The sequence below is a fragment of the Muscardinus avellanarius genome (genome assembly GCF_963383645.1).
Source record: "Muscardinus avellanarius genome assembly, chromosome: 9".
Lineage (NCBI taxonomy): Eukaryota > Metazoa > Chordata > Mammalia > Rodentia > Gliridae > Muscardinus > Muscardinus avellanarius.
In genome coordinates, this window is record NC_137795.1 from 22,265,276 (window position 1) to 22,271,789 (window position 6,514).

Consider the following 6,514-nt stretch of genomic DNA (forward strand, 5'->3'; position numbering starts at 1 on the left):
GAAGAATGTGTCATAGAAAAAGTAAGAAGTGAAATTAAAACTTTTCTAGAAACAAACAAAAATAGAGATACAACATATCAAAACCTCTGGGACACTTTGAAGGCAGCATTAAGAAGAAAATTTATAGCACTGAGTGCTCACATAAGAAGAATAGAAAATCACCAAATAAATAACCTAATGACACACCTTAAAGCCCTTGAAAAAAAGGAACAATGTAACCTCAAAGCCAGTAGATCTATTTCTTACTACAGCTAGTTCTTTGCAAAGGCTCAGAAGGGTTATATACCACAATTTATATACTAAGACATATTATAACTAGTTACAACTTAATTCTAATTATTCAATTTAAGCATTCCATTTAAAATTTGGTTGAAATTAACTAGAATTTTTATCTCAACCAAATTATGATTACTTCTCATATTTTCCTCTTTGAAGACTCAAATAAAGTTTTTTTCCCCACAAATGTTGAATGAAAATGGTAAGCCAGGCATGGTGGTACACACCTGTAATCCCAGTACTTGAGAGGTTAAAACAGGTGGATCACAGGCTCAAATACAGACTCAGCAACTTATAAAGACTCTCAGCAAACTAGCAAGCCTTGTTCAAAACAAATAAAATAAATAAATAAAAAGGGCAGGGGTGTAGTTCGGAGGTAGAATGCCACAGTACCACAGACACACACAATATATATTTAATTAAAATCATTTACAAAAATAGGCAGGGAAGAAGGAAGGAAATGGTATTAAAATTTTAATAATGGTATTAGAATTATAAAACAGAATAAATAGTTTATTTTGTTTTCCATCCACAGAGAAGCTATTTAAAAAAAAAAGCTATGTATGATGAAGGAATCAGTGTGCTTGTGCTGCTGACAGCACCTTCTTAACTGTTTTTGTAGCTTGACTATTTTATCAGGAATAGTTTTCTAGCTTGAACAAATAAAATTAAAATTATAAAATGGTATTAAAATTAAATGGCTTTAAAAATATTTTGACAGATTATCTTGCATAGCTCAGGCAAAAGCAATTGAGCACAGACTTGCAGCCAACTCTTCAATTTAGACCCCAAACCTAAAATTTAGTTCCACATATATTCTTACTAAATTTTGCCTATGTAACTAACTGTTTCCTTTCCCAATTTAACCAAGCCTAAAAATAACAGTTTCCTAGCTTCATTAATAATGGATCACTAATATATCCCAAAATGCTGAATAGGAAGCAACAGCCACTAGTCACTAAAGGAGACAATGACAGTGTATTAAATTGCCTAATAACCTTAATGCATTTCAATACTGTTTTTGGTGCTTTCATGCTAAATGCAAAACAAATCCTCTACCTCAAACAAATTACTTGAACATCATTTAATAGTTTAGAAGCCAACTGAGAGGTCAGAAAGCCAAACAAAATAGAAATTCTAATTATTCACACCTCATTCTGAAAAAAAGAGACAAGCTTATGCAAATAGTTTATTCTGTTTTCCATCCACAGAAAGGCTATAAAAAGCTATGTATGATGAAGGAATCAGTGTGCTTGTGCTGCTGAGAGCACTTTCTTAATTGCTTTTGTTGCTTGACTATTTTATCAGAAATAGTTTTCCAGCTTGGACAAACCATAGCCATATGACAGTGATCTACTTCAAAACCTTTTAAGCACTACTTAATTTTATCACATACAGATGCTCCTGCACTTTTGATGATATTATGTTCCAATAAACTCAGTATATGTGGAAAATATCATAAGTCAAAATGCATTTAATACACCCAACCTCCTGAACCTCATAGCTTAGCAGCACTGTGCACCGCCAAGTCTCTGCTGAATCCTCTGTGATCGAGGTGCTGTCTGGGAGCTGTGGCTCACTGCCTCTGCCTAGCATTCTGAGAGAGAATCAGGAAAAGACTCAAATTCAAAATTCCAAGAACAGTTTCAACTAGATGGGTGTTTCACATCATACGGAAGTTAAACCTTCATAACTCAGGAGCTGTCTATTAGCAAAGACTTGTTTGTTTTAAGAACACTATTTTTTATTAAATTTACAAAAATATATTTCTTATGATTGCAATTAACCATATATGCCCATCTTTGACTGGGTGGCTGCTCCTGCACCCTCACCTGTTGTCTTCTGCTTCCCACCTAGTCGAAGGAGAGGACTCTGCAGAGCTGCTCTTGGAGCTGTGGCCACTGCCTCAGCAGAGGCACCACCCTGAACCATGGGGTGCCTCAGTACCATGTCCCTCAGCTTCTCAGAGACCTCACTCCACCAAAGCTCCCACGTATGAGAGTGGCTCATGCTGCCCCTCGTCATGGTGTAATATGGCTCTACATGCAGGGAGCTTGCGCTAATAATTATTTTCCCCCGTCATAAACATATACCTACTCTCTTGCTGTAGTGCCTCTTCTCTCTCCAGGGGCCATGCGACCTGCACTTGCTCTTTCATCTCAACTCCTTTCACTCCCTCACTGGTCTTCTCTGAAGCCCCTCATCCTGCAGCGGCTGGGAGTCAGCTCCCTGGAGGCCAAAGCCTTTGGGTGACAAAGGGCAGGAGCACTCCCATTGATAACACTAAGTGCTGCTGCTACCCACTGCATGAAGTTCAGCCTTCAAGAGGGTTCGCTGAAGTGGGCAGATCTGTTATGGATGGAATCATGTCCCTGAAAAAGGTATGCTGAAGCCCTAACCCTAATACTTGGGAATACAACCATATTTGGAAATAAGATCTTTACAGATGTAAGTTAACATGAGGTCATAGTAGAGGTCCTCCAACATGAATGATGCCTTAGAAGAAGAGAAGACCTGGAGGAGGAAGATGGCCAAGTGACAACAGAAGCAGGGACTGGAGTTACAAGGATGCTTTTTAAAGAAACACTAAGCCAGGTGTGGTGGCACACGCTTGTGATCCCTGCATTTGGGAGGCTGAGACCAGAGGGTCACGGTTCATGGACAGCCTCAGCTACTTAGTGAGGCCCTCCACAACTTGATGAGACTGTTTCAAAATAAAGAATGAAAAAAAAAGAGGGCAGAGGATTTAGCTTGGAGGTCAAATGCCCCTGGGTTCCATCCCTAGACCCGCAAAAAAAGAGAAAGAAAGAAAGAAAGAAAGAAAGAAAGAAAGAAAGAAAGAAAGAAAGAAAGAAAGATAGATAGATCACCAACCACAGAAGCTAGGGGGATGGGCTTGTCCTTGCAAACACTTGATCTTAGACTTTTAATCTCCTGAACTTTCAGAGAATAAGTTTCTGTTGTTTTAAGTCACCCAGATTGTGATACTGTGTTATATCAGGCCTAGCACACTTATACAGAATCAAACCAGTTTCTTCTGAAATAATGTGTTTCAGAAAATCTATCCCTCTGCAAAGAACTGACAAACAGATTTCCAAAGCAAGATCTTTTAGAGCTGGAACAGCCTGCACTCATCTGTTGATTTCTTTTGAAACAATGTAGTTTTGTGAGGTTTTTTTTTTTTTTTTATTGGTGCACTGTATTCATACATCATAGTGGGATACAAACTTTTGTAGACATACATGCACACATCGCCCAGTCAGCCCCCACCCGATCCCCACCCCATTATTTCCCCATCCCTCCCTCCCATGCTTGGCTTACTGGTTGACATCTAGTATTATAGCAATTTACCCAAAATTAAAAATGATAATCTCACATAACAGTTTCATTTGTCTGATACCAAGCTTTTGATGACTTAAAGATAACATTTCAATATTTCTTTTTACTTTCTTTCTTACCAGAGAATATTTTTTTCCTATTTTTTTAGGTGAAACTATCATATATTTATATATTTATTTTTCAGAAAAAAACTCTATCCTAATATGGAATATGGACTCTAGATACCCAAAACGATCTTGAAAAAGAACAAAGCTAGAAGATATATATTTTCTGATTTCAAACCATATAAAGCTACAATAATTGAAACAGTGTAGTACTGTTCTAAAGGCAGATATATAAACCATTGGAGTTAAATACAAGCCTAGAGCTAAATTCTTCCATATATTGTCCAGTTATTTTTGACAAGGTTTCCACGAACATTTGGTGGTAGAAATAATAATCTTTTAACTAAATATTGTTGAAAAATAATAATTACATGGAAAAGAATAAAGTTGGACCCTTACCTAATCCCATATACAAATATTAACTCAAAATAGATAAAAGACCTAAATATAAATCTTAAGACTATAAACTTTTAGGAGAAAATCTGGGTCATAAAACCTCACAACACTGAAATTGGCAGTGATTTCTTGGATATGATTTCAATGGCACAGGCAACAGAAGAGTATACAAACTCCCTAAAAAATAAAAAAAAATATATTGTATATCCAAAGACAATGTAAACAGAGTTAACAGTTACTAATAGAATGGGATAAAATATTTCCAAATGCTATATCTGAAGGTATATTAATATTCCAACTAGAAATCCTAAAAATTAACAACAATAAAGGCAAACAATACCCTTTAGAGATAGGTAAAAGACTAACATAAGTAATGAATCTCCACAGATAACCAATCTTAGTTGTCTGTTGGATGGAAACTCTTGTTTCTCTGGTTCTGGTGTGTGTTACCTATTTCTTCTTTGTAGTTAATCTCTTTGAGTATTTTCTCTAGTGCTGGTTTTGAAGACAAAAATTCCTTCAGTTTCTGTTTGTCATGGAAGCTTCTTATTTCTCCATCTAATTTGATAGAAAGTTTTGCTGGGAAGGAAATTTTTGGCTGGAAGTTGTTTTCTTTCAGAGTTTGGAATATGTTACTCCAAGCCCTTCTGGCTCTCATGACTTGGTTTGGGAAGTCTGGAGTGATTCTAATTGTTTGCCTCTGAATGTCACTTGGCCCTTTGTTTTTGTTGCCTTTAAGATTCTCTGCTTGGCTTCCACATTGGTCATTTTGACAATTATGTGGCATGGGGATCCTCTTCTCCGATCCTGTCTAAAGGGAGTTCTATAAGTTTCCTGGACCTGTGTATCAACCTCTTGCTCTATGTTTGGAAAATTTTCTGCTATTACTTCCTTGAAGAGATTGTTGATCCCTTTGGTTTCACTTTCTTTTCCCTCCTCTATTCCAATTATTCTTAGGTTAGCTCTCTTAAAATGGGCCCATATTTCTTCAATGTCAGATTCCTGCTGTCGGATATTTTTTCCTAGATTAGAAACTATGCGTTCATTTTTTGGAATGATCATCTTCTAAGAGCAAGATTCTGTTCTTCATGTGGTCTAATCGGTTGTTTGTGCTTTGAATTGAGGCCTTTACTTCATTAATTGCATCCTTGATCTCTTTTTGGCTCTCTCTGAGTTCTTTTCGAAGCACCTCTATTATTTCTACAGTTATTTCCCTGATTTGATCTTCTAGAAATCTCTGATTTTCAGTTTTATCGGGTTCTGATGTTGTGGGGTTGTGGGCATTCATTGCTCCAGTATTATTCCTCTTTCCCATGATTTCGGAAGTTTGTGCCTTCTCTGGGTTCTTCCCTTGGGTCAGTACGACTTCACTTAAGGTGCTCTGGATCTTGAGTCTTTAGTATCTCAGACCCCACTACTCCTTTACTGGGTTGTATCACAGAGTCTCCGACCCAGAGAGTCGATAGAGGCTGCTTTTGACTGTGGGGGGTGCCAGGTTGCAAGTTCTCCTATGGTGTGATATCTCTGCCACCACCCCTCCCCCACTGGGTCAAGTCCCAGGGAGTACAGTACTGGGATTTCTCCTCTGTGGCCGCAATTTGACTCACTGTTCTTGAGTACGCAGATGTAGCTGTACTGGATTCGGTGACTTCTCTGCTGCTGCCGCCGGTGGCAATATGGCGCCGCTGCTACGCCCTCGGCCGTGAGGCTGGCGTATTTCTTCTTGGTTTTGATTTCCACTCTGAATCCCTGCGGCGTGTGCTGAGCTCAGCCACTGGGAGCTTTAGATTTTACCTGCGGCGAGAAATCCCGCCTGGCTGTTCTGCGGCGGCTCACCTCGGCTTGCTGTAGCCGTCTGGTGAGTTTGTTGCCGCCGCCGGCAGTATGGCGCTGCTGCCACATCCTCGGGCGTGAGGCCGGTTATCTCCTCTGTGGCTCTGAGCTCTGTTCTCAGTCCGCTTTCTCTCTGGAGCCTGGTGATTTTTTTGTTTCTCTGGTGATGGTCTTTTCTGGCTATGAAAGGCACTGATTTTGTGGTAATGGAGATTGGTTGTTAGCAGGGCTCTTAAGCCCCGCTTTTCTCGGTCACCATCTTCCTGGAAGTCCCCGTTTTGTGAGTTTTGATTTATTCTTATTTTTCTTCTGAAGTGATTAGAAAAATCAGCAGCCTTGGAGTGATCCTGGTGAATAGCAGCAGTGGCCTGGGACTTGGGGAGCAAGTTAATTAGAGTCTGATGAGTCTGTGGAAGAAAAGAAGCAAAAGCAGGTCTGGCAGAAGAAGTACAAGTCCCAGGCAGGATTGAGGGCGGTGTGGCCCATCTGGAGGGGGTTCTGACTTGAGCATTGTCCATAAAGCGTCCCCAGGCTGGGGCTTTTACAGCCTACCTACCAGGACCAGA